Here is a 5213-nt window from a genome sequence, read left to right as displayed (position 1 = left end):
CCCTTGTAGTTGACGACTCTATTGAGCAGAAGCCTTAAGTGGGCCAAAGATCAAAGAGGTGAGTTGTCTGTGGAAAGAATACTCCCCACCTTCAATCCTGCCTGGACAGAATTTACTTTGGCCCACAAGTTAAGGCTCATAAGAAGCCCTTTACAGAAACAATACAGTAATATGCTCAGGAAGGACAGAGACTTTCAGAATGTGAATCAGCTCACCAAATGAGAGCTCTCCTTACTTTTGTGTTGAATAGGTCATGGTGGACCCTCTCCCCTTTTATGCAAGTAAAGTAAAACCTGCCAATCTATATGTCTCTCTTTTCCTGTAGAGACATTGAAGATGATAGAACAGGCTGCTGGAAAAATGAGGATCAAAAAAATAGAAAAGAGTTTCATATATATGTATGAATATATATATATATATAGAGAGAGAGAGAGAGAGAGAGAGAGAGAGATGTGTGTGTAAAACAGTCATAGAAATAACTGAAGAAAAAGTCCAGGAAATTTCCAGATTATAAATTTTGGGTTTGTGTATTCCCATTCATAAACTTGAAATATCTCTCAATGTATATAGGATGTTTCAAATAATTTTCCCTAAAATTTTATAATTTTCTCCATGAAGGCCTTGTGAATATTCCAATTTATTTATAGCTACAGTATATGTTTAGCTCTACAAACAGGACAAGTGTTAAGAAACATTCTTATTATTTTCCTATATTTAAATGATCTTTTATTAATATTTTACTAATGTTAAATATATTTGTTTTATACATTTGTCTATTTACTCTAATTAAGGATGTTTCTTTCTATAGATTGCTAAGAAGAGTTTTAAAATTATTAAAATCTGATAGTAAATATAATATATCCTATAATAGTACATTTAACAGAATTATTTTTTCATGTGGTATATTTTCATTGGTATGATATTTTTCTCTTCTAGTTTATTAATGTAGCATATTGTGATATTTAAATATACAAATAATTCCTAGTGTTCTGAGAAAAAAATTTTCCTCCTGAATTTCAACTTTGAAATAAATATTTGATTTATTTTGTTTAACTTTATTTTTGATTTGTGCTTCTCTGTTCATAACCAAGATTGCACTAAGGTGTCTCTGTTTTATATGCCCTGAAAGATTTGGGTGTCTAAAGAATACTCTAGTGTAATAACAGAGCTGGACACCTTGCCTCTGAAAGTAATCTCTGTAACATTTGTGGAAGATAGTTTATTTCCATTCCCCAAAGTTTGTGTAACTAACTTCTTAGCTGTCTGACATAGATGATTTTATGTCTGTAAAATTTTAAGACTGATCCAACTATTTTAAAAATCAAAATGTATATCACATATTTATAATATTTTAATTTATATTTGTAAAAACTAAGTCTTTCAATAATTTTCATATACATTGGGCATACTTTTCATCGAAGCATTTTACTTATAATTTAGAAAATATCTTATGCTTAGTTGTCTCCTTATTTCCAACATCTTATCTACTTAATCCTTTCTTGTCAGATATTTGGCCATTTTACTTGTTTCTTCAAATTAAAAAGCATTTCATATTGTCATCTTCTTCAGTGTATTTGTGTGCAAATTAATTTATTTCTGCCTATATTGTGTATTATTCCCTTTATTCTACTTCTTTGATATTTTAATTTGTGTATTTTCAAATAATTGTAATTTAGAGGATGTTACAAAATAGTACAAATATTGTGCAACCTTACTAAACTTTCCTTAATGGTAACATTTTATATAACTGCAATATAATATCAAAACCAGGAAATTTATAATTGTGTATTACTGTTAACTAGGATACAGATGTTATTCAGTTTTCACCTGGTTTTATATGTACTTGTGTGTGTCTGTGTAGTTTGATGTAATTTTATTCTATGTGTAGAGATTTTTGTAATCATCTCCACACTCAAGATACAGAACTGTTCCTTTGCCACGAAGAAATGTCCTTCCCTGCTCTTTATGGTTGTACCTTCCCTCCTCACCCTACCCACTAAATTGCTAATCTCTTCTAGTTCTCTATAGCTTTTCATTTAAAGATTGTTATGTGAACAGTATCATAAAGCATATAACCTCCTGAGACTGACTTTTTTCACTTTTAAAGACAGTGCCTTGGGGCTTCCCTGGTGGCGCGGTGGTTGAGAATCTGCCTGCTAATGCAGGGGACAAGGGTTCACGCCCTGGTCTGGGAAGATCCCACATGCCGCGGAGCGACTAGGCCCGTGAGCCACAACTACTGAGCCTGCGCGTCTGGAGCCTGTGCTCCACAACAAGAGAGGCCGGGATAGTGAGAGGCCCGCGCATCGCGATGAAGAGTGGCCCCCGCTTGCCACAACTAGAGAAAGCCCTCGCACAGAAACGAAGACCCAACACAGCCAAAAATAAATAAATAAATAAATTAAAAAAAAAAAAAAAAAGACAGTGCCTTTTGAGATTCAGACAAGTTGTTACACGTTATCAATAGTGGGTTTTGTTTTATTTTGTTTTGTCTTGTTTTTGTTTTATTAACTTCTCACTCATAAGCGATGGTATGTGTATATCACATTTTATTTGGCCATTCACCCACTGAAGATCAGTGTTGTTTACAATTTTTGGCTACTACAAAACAGCTGCTATGAGCATTCATGTAAGTTTTGATATGAAATGGGCTTTCATTTCTCTAGGATAAGTGTCTGAGAGTACAATTACTAGATCATATTGTAAGTGTAGATTAGTTTTATAAATACCTTCAAATAATTTTTAGAGTGGTTGTACCATTTTACATTCCTACCAGAAATATATGAAAGAACTAGTTTCTCCAAATTCTTGCCAGCATTTTAGCCATTCCAATAGGTATGTAATGATATTTCATTGGGGTTTTAACCTGCAGTTCTGTAATGGTTAATGAAATTCAGCACATTTTCATGTGCTTATTTGCCACCCATATGTATATCATCGTTAGTGAAAAGATTGTTCACATCTTTTGCCTGTTATTTTCCCTGTTGAATTTTGAGGGATTTTTGTTTTTTTTCCTTTGCCAGATACATGGTTTGCATATCTTTAGCTTTTCAGCGTTTTTCACAAAGCAACACTTACTTTAGTAAGTGTTTATATTATATTAATATTGGTATTAAGTTTAATTTTTCTATTTTATTTTTTATGGTTTACGCTTTTTTTGGGCCATGTCTGAGAAGTCTTCATATACCCCAGGTCCCAATTATTTTATTTTGTGATTTCTTCTAAAAGTTCTATAGTTTTATGTTTAAACCTAAACCATTTTTAGTTAATTTTTATAAGATGTGGGGTGAGGTTTACAGTGAGGGTTTCTTTGAGTGTGTGTGTATGTGTGCGTGTGTATGTGTGTGTGGTTGAGTTTTGCCTATGGCTGTCCAATTGTTCCAGCACTACTAGGTGAAAAGATTATCCTTTCTTCAGTCAATTGTTTGTACAATAATGAGGGAGCTTTTCCTATCAAATATAAATACAGAAATTTATACTCTGTGTTAGGTGATAAGACTAATAATTTGTGTGTTTTCTATTTTGACTTTCCAAACTGTATTTACTCTTCTGGAATTACTTTTGTAATGGTGAAAAATATATATTAAAAATGATCAGCTCGGTGCTTTGTGTCCACCTAGAGGGGTGGTGTAGAGAGGTTGGGAGGGAGATGCAAGAGGGAGGAGATACGTGTCTGTATGTATATGTATAGCTGATTCACTTTGTTATACAGCAGAAATTAACACACCACTGTAAAGCAATTATACTCCAATAAAGGTGTTGAAAATAAATAAATAAATAAATAGAAATATCAAACCTAAAAAAAAAAAAAAATTAAAGGGAGTGTTTGGGAGATGCTGTTAAGACACTATCCATTAACTAAATTCTAGCTTTTTAGATATGCTTCAATCACTGACTGTTATAATTTTAATTCTGAATGCTTTACTGTTCAAGTTGGTTTGATCCAAAAGATTTTTGCACAGAACATTTGTAAAAGATTAATAGCTAAAATCAATATGATTCTCCTCATTATTTATAAATTTATAAATTTTTAATTAAGACAGTGTTTTTTAAAACCTCCTTAATAAATACGCTAAACTTTTTTGCAAGATGGTTTCATTGACGAAAAGGAAGCAGTTTATGAAATTTTGAGATTAGTGCCTGAAACCTAAAGAGAATCCGTTAAATCAGACAAAAGACATATAAAGATTAAAAACTGAATGTATCATTAGGATGTTGGTAGCTATGAGAAACTAAAACATTAGGTGAGGCTATATATTCTGTTATTTTTCTTTCCTTTCAATGAAACATACTCAGGTTTGCATTACCCTCTTAGATTCCAATTAATGTAACACAAAAGCCTCTCCATGAATACCCATGTGAGTTTCTTCTTAGATGTTTTGTTCACTTCCACAATAACAACTAATTATATGAAACTTCAAATGAATAAGGAGAGGCTATTATCTCACAAATACTTTTTAAGTAGCCAACTCCTTCTCAAATTAACTTCAAAACACTGCCAGCATTTGTTTCCTTTATCCCTAAATGATTCTGCTTACCTTAAAACCATGTATGGAAACAGATTTCCTGGTTATATGTGCAAACTAAAGGGTTCTGAGATCTGGTAATATGATCATTTGAATGAATTACTGCTTTTTATTGATGTTACTACTTTTATGTAACACATACTAGGTAATATTTAAGAAAATTCCATTTAATTTTTGCATATTTATTTTATTTTATTTTTTAAAATTTATTTTATTGAAGTATAGTTGATTTACAATGTTGTGTTAATTTGTGCTGTACAGTAAAATGATTCAGTTTATATATATATATATATATATATATATATATATATATATATATATATATATATATATATATATATATATTCTATTTCATGTTCTTTTCCGTTATGGTTTATCACAGGGTACTGAATATAGTTCCCTGTGCTGTACAGTAGGCCCTGGCTTATCCATTCTATATATAATAGTTTGTATCTGTTAATCCCAAACTTACAATCCATTCTTCCCCCATAATTTTTGCATATTTAATAGCAAAAACGCTAACACATTTACTTATCTTCTGAACTCTAGGGAGGCTGAAAGTTTTATGTAGGTTTATTTAAGTGTGGGTTACTACAATTTTTCAAAAATTGTGTGAATTCAGGATTGTATCAGTAAAAAGCTGAGGCAAAGAATATTTGTGGATCGTCCAATGTTAAACATCTAACA

The 5213-nt window shown here is 31.5% G+C and overlaps 1 long non-coding RNA gene across 1 annotated transcript; it reads right to left on the bottom strand.

Moving 5' to 3' along the window:
* Positions 1-1034: 1034 nt before the first annotated feature.
* On the bottom strand, positions 1035-4796 carry LOC309644420. Its single transcript, XR_014254415.1, has 2 exons — positions 2429-4796; positions 1035-2114 (listed from the first exon to the last, which is right to left on the bottom strand). It is a non-coding gene; the product is annotated as an uncharacterized lncRNA (long non-coding RNA).
* Positions 4797-5213: the final 417 nt, after the last annotated feature.

Source organism: Balaenoptera physalus (genome assembly GCF_965194825.1).
Source record: "Balaenoptera physalus genome assembly, chromosome: 15".
NCBI classification, from domain to species: Eukaryota; Metazoa; Chordata; class Mammalia; order Artiodactyla; family Balaenopteridae; genus Balaenoptera; species Balaenoptera physalus.
Note: the sequence above shows the minus strand (reverse complement) of the source record. Positions and strands in the feature narration are given on the sequence as shown.